The sequence below is a fragment of the Eucalyptus grandis genome, chromosome 4 (assembly GCF_016545825.1).
Source record: "Eucalyptus grandis isolate ANBG69807.140 chromosome 4, ASM1654582v1, whole genome shotgun sequence".
Taxonomy (NCBI): domain Eukaryota; kingdom Viridiplantae; phylum Streptophyta; class Magnoliopsida; order Myrtales; family Myrtaceae; genus Eucalyptus; species Eucalyptus grandis.
Genome location: NC_052615.1, coordinates 8,342,310 through 8,358,214, shown reverse-complemented (window position 1 = coordinate 8,358,214; position 15,905 = coordinate 8,342,310). Strand labels below are relative to the sequence as shown.

The window sequence follows — 15,905 nt, the reverse complement described above, 5'->3', positions numbered from 1 at the left end:
AGAAGAATAGACTCACGCAATGCAAAATAATATGTCAAAGTAAAGAACATCTATACTCATTAATTGGCAATGCTATGCACGTTTTTTTATATGCGATGGAGAAAATATCTGTAATAAACTAATATGACTACCTTGATTCCATCCAACTCAAATTGTAGTGAAATTTAAGATGGGATTAAATGCTACTTAAAATGATGATTGCTTAAAAGAAATTGACTACTCAATCATGTCAACTTAAAGTGGAAAAAAGTCCACTATGAATTAAATTTAAGTGGACCGCAATATATAGGATGTTTGATTAATATATAGGGAACCTAGGTATAAGAAAATTAGAACTTCATCTTTCGTAATTTTTTTTATTGTTTTGACAATACCTCTTTCCATTTAATAAATTTCATAATTATCGGTACAATAGCTATATTTGCAAGCACTACACTTTCCTTCTACATTGAATTTGCTCCAACACAGAAGGATTCTCAATAAATGTAAATTTTCAACAAAATTTAAAATGCAAAACCCGTGCAAAATATGGTAATTAACTAAGTAGTTCAATCCCCGAACCCTAACTCTTGACTTCCATCGTCTCTCTTCCTTCATCCTTCCCTTCACTTGCTTCTCGGCTTTAGTGCGCTTGATGGATCATCCAACCGTCAATGCCATAGCCTCAAATTTTCTACCCAATCTCATCTTTTACCTCACCTTTAACCCCATCCCAAGTTGAATTTGGCCACCGAATTTCATCCATAATCCTCCTACCTTCCCTCTCAAATTCTATCCTTTCTTTGACTTTAAGCTATGGCCCTTCTCTTCAATCCCTATTATCCTCGCTGAAGCTGCCCTGTTCTGTGGAGTTGCAAATGGAACACACCAACTTGGATGAGGATGCTCGATTGGCAGCTCTATGCCAGAGATTGGGTCACCTTTGGCCTAAACAGCAAGTTGAAGTTTCAATGAGGCTGCCCCAACAGAGAAGTTAGAAGAATGCAAACTTATTTTGGTAGGTAAAATCCTATCTAACCCCTCGATCAATTTCCAGGCTTTCCAAAATACTATGAAACGTGTTTGACGTACGGAAAATGTTGAAATTTCCCACCCTGAACTAGGATTATATGTCGCTAAATTTACTAAGGAAGCTAACAAGTAGAGAGTTTTAGAAAATGGACCTTGGTTATTCTCACAACATCTAGTAATCCTCACGCCTTGGCTACCGAACACACCCCTCCATTGCTACAACTTTGCAACATGTGCTTTCTATGTTCAAATATTTGGACTCCCTTTAGAGAGATGCACTGAGAATATGATCAATAGAGCAATGAGACATGTGGGAAAAGTGTTAGAGGTTAAATTAGAAACTAGAGATGGTACCTACAGAGCAGGGCGGGCACGGGTAGAAGTCAACCTTCAAGACCCTCTGAAACCAGGCCAACTGATTTGAGTAGAAGGAAAAAATATATGGTTAGATTTCCGCTATGAAAAACTATCTCATTTCTACTATTCATGTGGAATCCTTTGTCATTATGCTATGCACTACAAAAGTTTTCCTTATGATGAAGAAAAAATGGACAGTAAAGAAAACCGCTATTATGGCCAATGGCTCCACGTTGAAGTTAAAGAGCATAGCCCCTTTTGGGTGGCTTTTTATGAGACGAACGGCAACCGAGAGGACATAGAAGAAATCATACCAGAAACTCCTCAGCCATCGAACCTCCTGATGCCAGTGGACAACATAGCAAGGAACAAGAAAAGGCACCTGTTGAGCCTCCTCCAGATAAACCTATTCTTACCTTAGCTGAACCACTTCAATGGCGATATTAGTCAAGCCCTTCAAAAGGCATCTTACCACTTCTGGCTCATACCCCTACATCAACACACATCCGAGATCAGTCTCTTGAAACAATTGGCACTTCTAAAAAGAAGAAAATAAAAAGTACTCAGTTAATCCCCAAAGCAAGCCCTACAAAGAAAGTAAAACGATACAATCCTTATGAGTTGAAACCTCATGGACTAGAGGAGTTTGACAACTCACATCTAATGGATACTCCCATTTTTGTGGTTGAAGAACCAAATAGATGGGCTATGGTGGCTAGCCCGAATATGTCACAACCCGAACCCCGGGCACATGCACATCCCTCAATGGTCGATTTAAAATTTGCAATATCCCAGGAACTGTTGCCGACCCATTCATTATTTTTGCACATGCGGAAATGTAAAATAATCTCCATACAACAAAACAGTGTGATAGAAATGTAGGATATTATTTTTGACAAGCCACACCTACAACATCACAGTACTTATACATATAGACCAGTTTAACACCTCAAGGTCCGATATAAAAAGTGAAGCTATTCGATTACCCACTAACTAAGCTTTTATCTATAAGATTGGGTTTTACTAATACCATATTTCTCGATATCTCGGGGGTGAGCTGTCACCCTACATCCAGTCTTGATGGAAAACCCGTCATTACTTGGAAGGAGATAGCGAGAATCCTATTTCTCCTTTACTGCAACCGACTGTACACGACCCGGCCTTCCTCCATTTAGGGACCTGAAAAATGTTAGCCCATTAAGGGGTGAGATCACATCTCAGCGAGTAAATCCCATAAATCTAGAGTAGGAGAATGGTACACTCAACATGCAATCTAATTACTTTTCTCACACTTTCTTAATACCAGTACTTTCCTACATGTTAGTGTCAATCAAATCATACATAAGATATCGAGATCATATATCATCAGAATACTTTTAACATGTACATATGTAAGGACATAAATGTCACATAATTACACGAGCCCCCAATTACCAGACTAAATCGTTATGGCACGTCCCATACTGCACCACACAGTTCCGTCTTTTAATTAGGTCCCTTACTTTCACCCATTCATGTGTCACAAATGATTTCAATGCTCAGATAACAGTCTTCCGGCATAGCCGGGCATTTCATGTGTCACAAATGATTTCAATGCTCAGATAATAGTCTTCCGGCATAGCCGGGCATTTCATGTGTCACAAATGATTTCAATGCACAGATAACAGTCTTCCGGTATAACCGGGCATCGCCTTGCACCGTCGAGCGCGGCATTGTCTACATCTAGACGGCATTCCATATAGGAGCATCGGTCCAGCCTCTACTGCGACCGGCATCCGTTGACGTGGGGCATTCCCGAAGGAGCATCGCCTGGCCCCAAAGGCTCGTGGCGGAATCATGTCATGAATGCATATGATCAATGTCACACTCCAATAATCAGTTACACATAGCATTCACAGTCTCAATTAAGCAATTTCATAGCAAGAATACTTCAAAACAAGCATACACTTTTACTAACCCGAATTAATAGAAAACAATCCAATTACGCTCTTCCGAATTCAAAGTCAGAAACTCACTCGTATGAGCCCGAAAAATTCTCAAATTTGGACACGTGCTAGAAAACAAAAAAAAAAATTTCATGAAGGCACCGAGATCCAGATCCCTCTGGATTCGGCCCAGAAATTCTTTCTATCCAGCAAAAAAATCGGGTCCAGTTCCAGAGAGCCTAACTCATCGTAATCAGTTCATTTTTGGGTCTAAATCTAGTCCGTTTGATTTGAAATTCAAGTATGTTAAACTAAAGGTTATAAAGAACAACTTTCATGAAGAAACCGATTGGAAATTCGACCTCTAAAGGTCAGTAATAGTCCCCTAAATCATAACAGGTCAGGAGTTACAAAACTGTCCGAATTACTGTTCCGAGGATGACATCATTAAAATCGTCATCTTTTTAATTTCTAAAAATTAAGGGAAAAATATATGTTACTATTTAAGATGTCCAAAACGTTTCTTCAGAATAAATCTCTTCAAAATCGCAACACAAAGTTGTCTACAAAATTAACAAAACATACACGTCTTGGAAACTGTTTCAGAAATCAGCTACTGTTCTAGTCCGAATCTTTCTCCACGATGTTTGTTTTGCTCTCTAAGCCTTATCTAAGCTTTTCTATGTCTATCATAACGTCCCTAACCAACATCTATCCATATATAATGTCATATACATATTTTTAACTTGTACGAATTCCTAATAGAGGTACTCAACCCCTAGTCCAGATTTAGAAGACAACTCACCACCGAAACTAATGGCGATCCTCACTTGTGGCCGGACGGCAACACAAGGACATCCATTGAGGTTTAGACGATGATTTGGACCCGGCACAACGGCTGGAGGTGTCGTTGAGCGACCACCACAGCAGCACACAAAGTCCCGGATTTTCTTGAGGAGGGAGGAACGCTCGAGACCTTGTTGTTCGGTCGCTGCTTTGTCGTCCAAGGGGGAGCTGAAATGGAAGTTGCACGTTCAAGGGAAGAGAAAGCAACAACTTATACGTTGAAAGAGACAAGGGAGAAGAATAAAATAAGAGGAAGAAAGGAAAATGTGGAAGCTGCCATCGTAAAATACAGCAGACATTCAAGCGTGGGTAAAGGGTGGGAAGGAGAGAGGAAATTGCTTGGAAGTTTCATTGAAATTTCCTTCAGCTTTTGGCTTAGTTTTTCCATGGAAATTTTGGTCACCTATCACCATCATAGGCCCCACAAAGTTTTCCAACGTTGTCTCTTCTAATTGAGATGAAAGAAAAGGTTGGAATCCATGTAAATTGCTGAATCCGAATTTTGAAGTTGATCCTCGTAGCTTTTTCCCATGGAGATTGAGTTCATTTCCTTATCAACAGGTCCCTCTATCTTTTCCAAGTCCATCTCCATTAAATACCAAGGAAATTGATGTGAAATTGTAGGAGAGAGGGATTCCTACGAATTTCCTTTTGAGGATACTTCTCTTCTTTCTTTAATTACCAATCTAACATCTAATTCAATAGGGTCAAGTCCCTTAGTAACAACTTATAATACCTCTTAAATTGTTTCACATTAGAAACCTTAAAATCCTACTTAAAATGTGGCAATTCCCTTGCTCTTTTAATTTGCTGATCTTGCACATTTCGTGAACAATTCCCATCATCAATAAATTTTGAGAAGATGCAACAATGTCCTTGGGATGAATTGTGACACGTGACAATTATTAATTTCTGTAATCGACATCATTTCCTCAGTTATTTCAGTCAAATGTGATTTTAGCGCAACCTAAATTATCGATTAGTTTTTAGGAATTTTCGGTGCAACTGACCCGTGGTCAATTATTCCCGAGCCACAATGTACATCTTCGATGCATTGACGACTCTTGATTGTCGTGAAAAATCTCGAGATTTCAATTATGAGCACAGGGTACCAAAACAACAGAAGAATCGGTTTAGTGCCGATCGACGAGAATTCTGTAATTAGTTGGAATCGCCCAAGCCTAATTTTATCTCTATTGAATCGACTTATTTCCGATTTCTGATAGATTTTCGACTGTGCTAAAATGATCCTTGTAAACTAACACGGTCGAGCAGTCGATTCCTGGTCGAATTTTCAAGTCTGTTGCATCAAAATCCTTTAATAACTTTCCCAATTAGTCAAGTTATCTCATGAGTGATTAGCTCAGAGAATAGCGCTATAAGCACGTCGACGAAAAGCCCGATTTATTTAATTGAAAACAGAAGCGGAAAATCAGACTGTCACAGAATAAGCCACCCCAAGGCAAATGAAGATCCTCAGCTGGAACTGTTAGGGTTTGGGCAATCCCCTGACAGTTTGAGCCCTAAGGGCCCTAGTGGCCCATGAAAAGCCCCAGGTAGTTTTTTTGATGGAAACGAAGAATCAAAATCCAGTGCTGATAAGAATCCAAAAGAGCTTAAAATTTTCAAATTGTTTACTTGAAGAGCCTATCGAGACAGGAGGATTGGCTGTGTTTTGGAATGACAGAGTCTCCATATCCATTGATAATCAATCGGCATACTACCTAGATATGATCTGCATGGATAAGGAAACTAGGTTGACAATGCGCCTCACTTGTGTTCACGCCCCTTCGATGTACAATCAAAGACAATACATATGGGATGAGCTACGCCAAATTAGCGACTACAATACTTTACCTTGGGTGTGTGTCGGAGATTTCAATGAAATCCTTTACCATTGGGAGAAAACGGGTAAGCACCTAGCGGATCACTATCGTTTGCGTTCTTTTCGTGCTTTTATAGATTCCTGTTCACTTATGGAGGTTGCAAGTAAAGGTTGCGCATATACTTGGATTAACAATAGAGAGGGAGAGGAGTTAATTAAGGAAAAACTAGATCGTGCTCTCTATACAATGGACTGGCATCTAACTTTTCCAGCAGCTGAGGTGTTTGCATTACCTGCCCTAGGTTCAGATCACAGCCCACTATTACTTACAACTGACGCCAAATATATCAAAAGGAGAAGAAGATTTACCTTTGAGGCTTTCTGGCTTCGGGAACAAGAATGTCGTCAGGTTATAGCTAAATCTTGGCACTCCAATCTATGGTCCAACCCTACAATTTCAGAGAAAATTAAGATTGTTTCAAGTGCCCTTGCTATATGGAGTTAAAGAAAATTTGCAAATGGCAATCATCAGATCAGCTGTTTGAAACAACAACTCAAAAATATTAGGACACGCATAACAACCATTTTGTTCCATAAATAGTTTCTAAAACAGAAATAGATTTTTTCTATTTCTATTTCTAGAAGAGTTTCTAAGCAAAAATAACTATTTGATAACGACACAAAATTTCTTCTTTTTGGACAGCGGCGGACCGGCGAATAGCGGTGACGGACGGCGGCGGCTGTGGTGGTGGTGGCGGCGGGCGACTGGTGGCAACGGCCGGCGACCGGCGACCCGCGGTGTGGCATCCAAAAATTTCTCGGATAGGTGACGGTCACTGAACTGTGGCATTAACATTATTTATAGGCATTAAATTGTATTTGTTCATTTGAATTTATATTTTATTTTATTTTATTTTGAACCGAAAGGACGGAATTTGATCTTGCATAAGAAATATGCGTGCTGAAATTAAAGAATTAGAATTTTGAGGATGTTGGACGGCACGCAAGAGTTTTGAGTATATACTTGTATTGGAAGCAATTTAATTTTTGAAATATTAAATTAAATTTGATAGAAATAAAATGCTTAATAAAAAGATTATTATTATTATTATTAATTTTGGGCTTTATTTTAAGGACTCTTGGGCCCAAGTTTTCGGGCCTAAGCAAGCCCAAAGACCCCCATGGGTGTTGACCAGACCAAGAAGGGGAGGGGGGAGTGCATGTCCTCCAATACTTGTCTTCAATTTTGCCTCCACTTGTTTTCTCCTTTTTGCCACTTGTTCTCCTCATGAGAACACTTGTCTCTTACATGCAAAAATAGAGATAAATTGTTAATCAAAGAGCAAGAAGGAAGGGGGTTTCGAAAGTGAGAGGGAGAGAGAGAAAGGGAGGTGAGCCGAGGGAGAGAGAGAGGGTTCGTGGGTGCTTCGGCAAGGGAAGAGGAAGACCAAGCCCCGTCGTGCATGTGCCTAGCTGCTGCCATCGAGCCCACCTTGCCCCGCCATTGTGGTTACTGTGTTTTGCTTGGATTAGAGGCAAGTAGAGTCCATTGATCTACCCTTTGCTTGTTGTGTTTGGTGTGTGATGAATGGTGAATCTCGGATGTGAATGAAGTGTGAAATTTCAAAGTTGTGTTCTAGCCTAGTATTCTGTTTCTGGGAAAAACAGTCCGACCTTTGGTGATTTCGTGAGTTGCATGCGATGTTCTAGTTGGAATCTGACTTCGACTTCTTGATAAAAGTTGTAAAAGACTTACTGGAGAGTAACATATCAAAATTTGAGAGGAAATGAACAAGTATAGGTCAGTGAAAACATTTTTCTTTGAAGAAAGTAGATCTGGAAATAGTTATTCTGATCTAGTGCGATTCTGTGAATTTTATAAAATTATCTGGTTGAAATTTGATCTTGTAGGCGACATCTTGAGGAATAACATACTAAAATTTGAGAATAAAAGGACAAGCGTTGATCGGTAAAATGATTTTCTTTAAAAAGGGTGAATCTGGATAGTGAACCGAGAGTTAGGGAGAGTTATAAAAATTATAGCTTTTAATCTAGAAGGAATCAGACTTCAATTTCTTCATGAGATTTTTACCTCTAGATCTCATATATAATATATCAAAATCTCAGAATTTTCAAAGTTCATTTAAGGGCTTAATCGAAATTATTTCCGAAACTGTGCAAAAAGTGGTGCTGGAATTTCTTTTGCTGTGATGTGTGGACCTATGTGATTGATGTGGAACTTTCTTGACATGGTGTTCTTCACGAAATATCTTTATCTGGATCTTTTTTACCACATGTTAAATTTTCAGAATTTTTTGAGATTTTTTACTAATTTTCCAAGAAATTTTACTATAGAGGTGCATTCTATTTTACCTGAAAATTGGTTCTATTTTCAAAAATCAATGAACTGCTTTATGAAATATGATATCGTGGGTGTTATGTGTACTGCATATATGGTGACGTTTGGCATATCATATGACATCAAAAAGCTGGTTTAGACCTTTGATATTGTTGCATTAAATGCCATGTTGAAAATGAGACATATATGTGAATATATATTGTGATAATGATACCGTCGAAAGTGTGAGCTGATGATGCCCTGGGAGTTGAGATGCCCAAAGGTTCGAATGAGTCGATGCCCTTTGGATACCTAGTTGTATTATGAATATATGCCTAGAGGTTTTCCCCGGGAGTGTCGGGATGCCTAATTATATTATGATACATGCCCGGAGGGTGAGGGGTTATATTATGATGCATGCCCGAAGGGTAAGGGTAACCATTTTCATGGCGAGCCCTGGAGATTCCTCGTGATGCCAGGTGGGATGTGAGATGCCCGGAGGTGTGTGCCGGAGGCTCCTTGCGATGCCATATTGGGTGCAAGCGATAAATGAGGGATGCAAATACTGGTCCCTGGAAAGAAAAATGATAAGATCCTTGTGAAAGATAAAATTGAGAATTGAATCATGCGCATGGATGTGTGCATATGGCATGGGATGAATCTCATGGAAATGCAAGCATGAAGTGCATGGTGGTATATGCATGTTGCATGGTGATATATGCATGGCTGCTTGATGATATATGTACAAGTGCATGGTGGTATATGCAATTTGCATGGTGATATATTCATGGCTACCTGATTATCTATGTACAAGTGCATGGTGGTATATGCACGTTGCATGGTGATATATGAACAAGTGCATGGGGATATATGCACGTTGTATGGTGATATATGCATGGCTGTATGGTGAGGTATGTTTGAATGCATGATGGTATATGCACGTTGCATGGTGATATATGCATGCTGCTTGATGGTATAGTATAAGTGCATGCTGGTATATGCACGTTGTATGGTGATATATGCATGGCTATATGGTGAGGTATGTTCGAATGCATGGATGATATGTGCTTTATTCGTGATACCTTGATTGTTCAGTCTGATGCATCGTGTAGTTTGGTGAATCTTTATTGCTGAGTGATTGTACTCACCCCGTTTGTGGACTAACATTTCAGACTAGACAAAATACCTCTCCTGCCCCTGCCATCGGTAGATGGATCGAGTGGTTGGATATGACTGCGAGGAGGAGGAGAGCAAAGGAAGAAACTTTTGAACGCCGACATTGATCGATGGACTTTAAGTATACGACTGTTGGAGAAGATGTCAATCATCTTTTGAAGTATAGCCGAGTATAGAAGACTACGGCATTTTGATGTACCGATGAATGATGTCCATCTGGTTTAAGTAAATAAAAGTGTTCGTTTTCTGAATATAAGGAAGGGAGTTGATGGATGTGCTTCCGCCATATAAATTGCGCAGGGACCGATCTAAAAGATATAAACCCCAAGGATTCATGAATTATAACGAAATTCCTTGGTATCAGAGTATTACATTATCAGGTCAAGTGAAAGAGAAGCGAATAGTGGCGACCCTAACGGATCGGGGGCCGTCGAGGGGTGCCACATTGTTTTGGTATCAGAGCATTATATTATCAGGTCAAGTGAAGGGTAAGTGGACTGTGGCGACCCTAACGGTTTGGGGGCCATCAAAGGGTGCCACACGTGGTGACCACCGGCGACCGTCGACGGCGGCCGACGATCGGCGACCGGTGACAGCAACGGCCGGCGATTGCTAGCGGCGGCGGCGACCGATAGACGGTGGTCAGTAGCCGGCGACTAATGAAGGACCGGTTGACAAACGATGAGAAAAATTTTTATTTCTCATTTATGTTTCAAAAATAGAGAAGTAGAAAATTTATATTTCTAATTTTTATTCCAAATGTATTTCTAAAATAGAAATCTATTTTAGAAATAGAAAAACGAAATAAGTTTATTAAACGAATTTTTATTCCAGAAACAGGTTTGGAATAGAAAAATTGTTTTGGAACAGAAATAGACAGTTGTCATGCACCCCTTATAAACCAACCCCACAACCATCAAGACAATGAAAAGATGATTTGCCTACAGATGGAAATTCAGCACCTATGGCAACAGGAAGAGCAGTATTGGGCATTGCGATTCCCCATTAACTGGCTAAGATGGGGTGATAAGTGTTGGAGAAAACTTCCCTATTTGTTTTGAAACTGACAAAACGTTTTCATTAGTCTAGTCTGAAGACTTGCAAACTCTCTCGTCAAAGTCTAATGACCGCAGGACCACCAGACTCAAGATTTAAAGTCTACTCTCATTGACAGTTTCTAGACCGTCGAAGAAGAGTTATCCATAATTGAGTATTTCTTTAAGGATTTGACTCTATCGACTGAAGAAGATCTCTCGGCTGGATATAGTATCTCGAAATCTATTATTCGTTTTGATTTCAATTCGAGTAATTTAGATCCGTTGATTGGCGAAGCATACTTGGAAATTTTTACTTATGAAAACCTATGATCCTGATTGTATAGGAGAGCAGGATTGGTGGGCTATCGTCATATTCCTTAAATAACTCAAGATCTCCCTAATTAATTCTGTCCAACGGGCAGATTGGAAGAGCTCCTTTGGAAAGTGCCAACGGTTATGAAGGCATGGAGGAGTATATAAAGAAGATGTTCCAGTTATTCGAGTGTGTGCGAGATAGATAAATTCCAAAGTCTGAAGCTCCTTGTTCTTTGTTAATTCAATTGTTGAGCGAAAACTTGTACTCAAAAGAGAGTTTATACATTTGTGAAACCTTGAGGAAGTGTAGCAGAGTCTCTACAATATGGAACCAATGACATGCTATTGTAACAACTCTTTTGATTTATAGTGAAATCCAGCTGGTAGGCTGTTAGTGCGGAAGAGTGGACGTAGGCTTGGATTAAGCCGAACCACTATAAACTTTGTGCTCTTATTCTCTTCCCTAAACTCTTTTACTTTACTCGTAACTTTATTTATTTATTAAAGTCTCGTATCTATTTTAAAGTCTACTGTTAAACAAACTCAGGTTAAACGTAAGGTTTTACACTGTACTTTGCAAAAGTTTGGTTTCGCACCTATTCACCCCCTCTAGGTGCTCATACTAGCATTCACAATTGGTATCAGAGCTTGAGTACTCATTTAAATTGAAGTGTTTTTACTTCAGAGTTAACGATTCATGGCTAGTATACTGGCTCTAGGTTTGGTTGAAGGGCAGAGTAACACCAGACCGCCATACTTTGATGGGAAGGAATACAACATATAGAAAAATAAAATGAAGGCATTCCTAAGATCGAAAGATTCTCTTGAATGGGATGTGGTAGACAGAGGAATCATTCCCAAAACTACAATAGTCTCAAAAAGAGGAAAAGAAGCTGTTGAGTCCAGTGATATGACTCAAGAAGAGATAACCAAGAGACAAACTCTTGATGCAAAAGCAATTTATTCCTTATATTGTGCATTATCTCCTATTGAATATAACAAAATATCTTCTTGTGAAACAGCTAAAGAAGTCTGGGATAGATTGCACATCACCTATGAAGGAACCAATCGAGTGAAAGAAACCAGAATCAATATTCTGCTCGGTCAATATGATGCATTCAAGATGAAACCAGGAGAAACTATCACGGACATATTTAGTTGTTTTACAGAAATCGTAAATGGTCTTGAGTATCAAGGTCAACCAATCTCTGAACCCGTGAAGGTTAACAAGCTACTATGTGGACTTTCCAAATATTGGAATCATGTAAAGACCTCAATAAGGGAGACACAAAGAATCATGCCACTCTCTGTTGACGAATTGGTTAGCACTCTTCAGTCTTATGAAGTGGAGCAAATCAACGAAGATGAAGATCCCAAAGGTAAAAAAATCAATTGCATTAAAATCTAATGATGATTCTGATGTTACAGATTCTGAAGACGATATGGACGATGAAGAGCTTGCTCTCATGATAAGAAGGTTTAGAAAACTGAATAAGAAGGGAAGAAGATTCAATTCGAAGAAACAAAGTTCTCAAAAGTTTCAAAATAAATCAGCAGAGGATGATGATTCCAACAAATATGTGATTTGTTTTGAATGCAAGAAAAAGGGACACATCGGACCCAACTATCCCTTACTGAAGAAAAAGAAAGGAAAAGCTGAGAAATACAAAAAAAACTCTCAAAGCAGAAACTTGGAGTGATACCGAGTGTGAAGAGAGAAATGATGATTATGCTAATATTTGTCTAATGACACAATCAGACTCAGATTTAGACTCCGAGACAGACTCATACTCTGACAGTGAAATCGAGGTATGTAATTTAAAAATTCCTACTAAAGTTTCTAAATATATTGATGAATTGTGTCTTAATCTCAAAACCTCTCTCAAGAGGATTTCCGAACTAAAAAGAGAAAATTCTGTACTGAAGCAACATGAGATTGTTTGGAAAGAAAAAGTCGAAAATTTGGATAAAAGTGTTATTACTTTGAAAGAAAATGCAGACTCACTTTCAAAAGAAAATGCATTTTTAAAAAACGATATCTCAAGTATTTCAAAAAGATTTTCAATAGATTCTGAGAAATTAGAAAAGATTCTTTCAGCACAAAGACCTTACTTTAACAAATTAGACTTGGGAATGACTGCTAAAACCATTCATCTAATTGATTTTCCAAAAGTAAAGGAAAGAATTAGACAAAAACCTACAAAAGATTTTTATATAAATCATTTCCAAAAAATCTTTGTAAAACCTGTAGGCCGCAGTGCTCTTAAATGTTCTAAGTGCAATAACTCATAACATTTTGAGAAAGAATGTCCTATGGTTTGGAAACCTGTTAAGAAGGTTTGGGCAAAGACCGTATATTGCATTAACTCCATTGGACCCAAGAAAGTATGAGTACCAAAGAAAGCTTGAGTTTCTTTTTTAAATGCATGTCACTATCAAGAAAAATGTCAAATGGTACTTGGATAGTGGATGCTCAAGACATATGACAAGAGACTCAAATTGTTTCATGAAGCTTGTACAAGTTAATGGTGGAAAAGTCTCTTTTGGAGGAAAAAGCTGTGAAAGCTAGTATGAGCACCTAGAGGGGGGTGAATAGGTGTAAAAACAATTTTACGAAATAAGTGTGCAACACTAATGGATTATGAAAAGGAAATTCGTCTCTTGTAAACAAAACGAGTTACGATCAAGATAAAAGAGCATAGAGAAGAGAATATGAACACATAGATTATAGTGGTTCGACTTAATCCAAGCCTATGTCCACTCTTCTGCACTGACAGCCCACCGGCTGGATTTCACTATGAACAAAAGAGTTGTTACAGAAAAGCTCTTCCTTGATTCCACAGTATAGAGACTTTACTACACTTCCTCAAGGTCTCTCAAAGATATAGACTCTCTTTTGCGTACAAGATTTCGCTCAACAGTTTAATTAACTAAGAACAAGGAGCTTCAGACTTTGGAATTCTTCTATCGCGCACGCACTTGAACAACTGAAACGTCTTCCTTATATACTCTTTTATGCCATCACACCCGTTGGCACTTACCAAAGGAATTCTTCCAATCTACCCATTGGACAGAATCAATTAGGAAGATCTTTGAGCTATTTAAGAAACATGACGATAGTCCATCAATCATGCTCGCCCATACAATCAGGATCTAGGTTTTCATAAGTAGAACCTTCCAAATATACTTTGCCAATCAACGGATCCATAATCCCTGAATCAATCTTGATTTGAACAATGGATTCTGGTATACTATATCCAGCCAAGAGATCTTCTCCGGTCGATAAAGTCAAATCCTTAACGAAACATCCAGTTCTGGATAAGCCTTCTTCGACGGTCTAGAAACTATCAAAGAAAATAGACTTTGAGTCTTGAGTCTGGTAGTCCGGAGTCTTCAAACTTTGATGGAAGAGTCTACAAGTCTTCAGACTAGACTGATGGAAACGTTTTGTTATCTTCAAAACACTCAAGGAAGTTTTCTCCAACAATCTCTCCATTTTTTATGGTGACAAAACTTTCCTGTAGATTTGGATAACTTTAACCTACAAAACATTACTCAAGCAAATATGTATATCTCACAAAGATAAATGGCTTAGTAAAAATAACACTAGAATCTGCATCCACAGAAAGTAGGTTAGTCTTGTAAATGAACAAAACCATGAGATATCAATAGTACTTAAGATAAACCAACGTTTAAACAGTCAAACCCAAATACAGTCCAAATCCAAATAGCCAAACACAAAAGTCAAGTCAAGTCAAAACATCACAAAAGTTCAAAGTTTAAAATCAAATCTACACCACATCTCTCTCCCTTTTTGTCATCATTAAAAAGGTAGAGATGAAAAGAGAATGGAATTAAGATTGCTTGGGAATACAAACAAGCTGAAAATATCCCATTGACTAGATAATCCCTTCCAGCTTTTTCAGATCCTCCTTTAGTTGCTCCACATCTTCACCCTTAGCATTTGCTTGAACTTGAAGAGTAAGAGCATGTAGTTGATCATTCAAAGAAACTGAAGAAGCTTGTCCTGCATTCTGCAAGTTCTGTACTTCGCATCCCAGAGCATATATTTGACCTCGCATCTCCAAGAGAACATCAAGAATTCTACGAAAATCTGCTGAATTATCAGTCTGAGTACTGGCTTCTGCATGATCAGATGGAGTATAGGCAGATGATGGCAAATCAGCATGGTCACGCAAATTGGGTGATGAAACATCATGTCCCTCCTCAGGAAATTGAGAGGCATATATGTCCTCTGGATCTGCTGGAAAATGACTTATTCCTTCACTGGTGGCAGGGAATGAGGACGTTCCTCTTTTCTCAGGATCTCTCCCTGTTTCCATGCCTTCAGGTGGAGAAAAGTGTTCCTCATGCTCTGCTTCCTCTTGATCTCCTCTTTCCTCTTCTTCTTCTTCCTCATTTCTTTCCTCCTCTGATTCTTTCTCCTCTACTTCTTTCTCCAAAACTTCTTTCTCTCCAGTCCTCTATTCTATCTCATCCGTGTCTTTTTCCTGTCTCTCTGTCGATTCTGGAACAGAACAACTTAAGTTCTTCAATGCCATCGCAGAAATGGTGATATCATCCTCATCCTCTTCATCCTCAATGATGAGAGCTCTTCTTTTCTTGGATGGAGTAACCATGGGCTCCTTCCATTTCCTCTTTGCAGCCGAAGAGATTTGATGAGTCTTGACAGGAGTTTTCTCCTTAAATTGTTCCAACGCCTTGTTGAGTTCCTTCATATGCATTTTAGAGACCATTTTCAGTCCCACCACCATTTGATCGCATGTTCGAACACAGAAAATTCGTGGAGCCTGAACGTTCAAATGTCTGAATAACTTAGTCACAAGAGCTGGATAAGGAAGTTGACCCTTGTCCTTCACCACTGCCCTGTACATGTGGAACATAATAGTGTGTAGAAGAGAGAACTTTTTTCCAGCATTGATGGCATACATTAGCTTTGCCTCTGAGTTTGAAACGTCGGTTTTTGAAGTAGATTTTGGTCTGAGGCAATTAATCACAATCTTGTAAAGCAAAATGTTGGTCGCATTCATCCTCAAATATGAAATCTTCCCTTC

At 38.9% G+C, this 15,905-nt stretch overlaps 1 long non-coding RNA gene across 2 annotated transcripts; it reads right to left on the bottom strand.

Moving 5' to 3' along the window:
* Positions 1 to 352: 352 nt before the first annotated feature.
* Positions 353 to 4,406, bottom strand: LOC120292851. Of its 2 annotated transcripts, XR_005550468.1 has the most exons (6): positions 4,099 to 4,406; positions 2,399 to 2,547; positions 1,683 to 1,858; positions 1,370 to 1,426; positions 1,164 to 1,289; positions 353 to 927 (listed from the first exon to the last, which is right to left on the bottom strand). It is a non-coding gene; the product is annotated as an uncharacterized LOC120292851 (long non-coding RNA). The 2 variants fall into 2 exon arrangements; XR_005550467.1 differs by having other exon boundaries at positions 1,370 to 1,858.
* Positions 4,407 to 15,905: the final 11,499 nt, after the last annotated feature.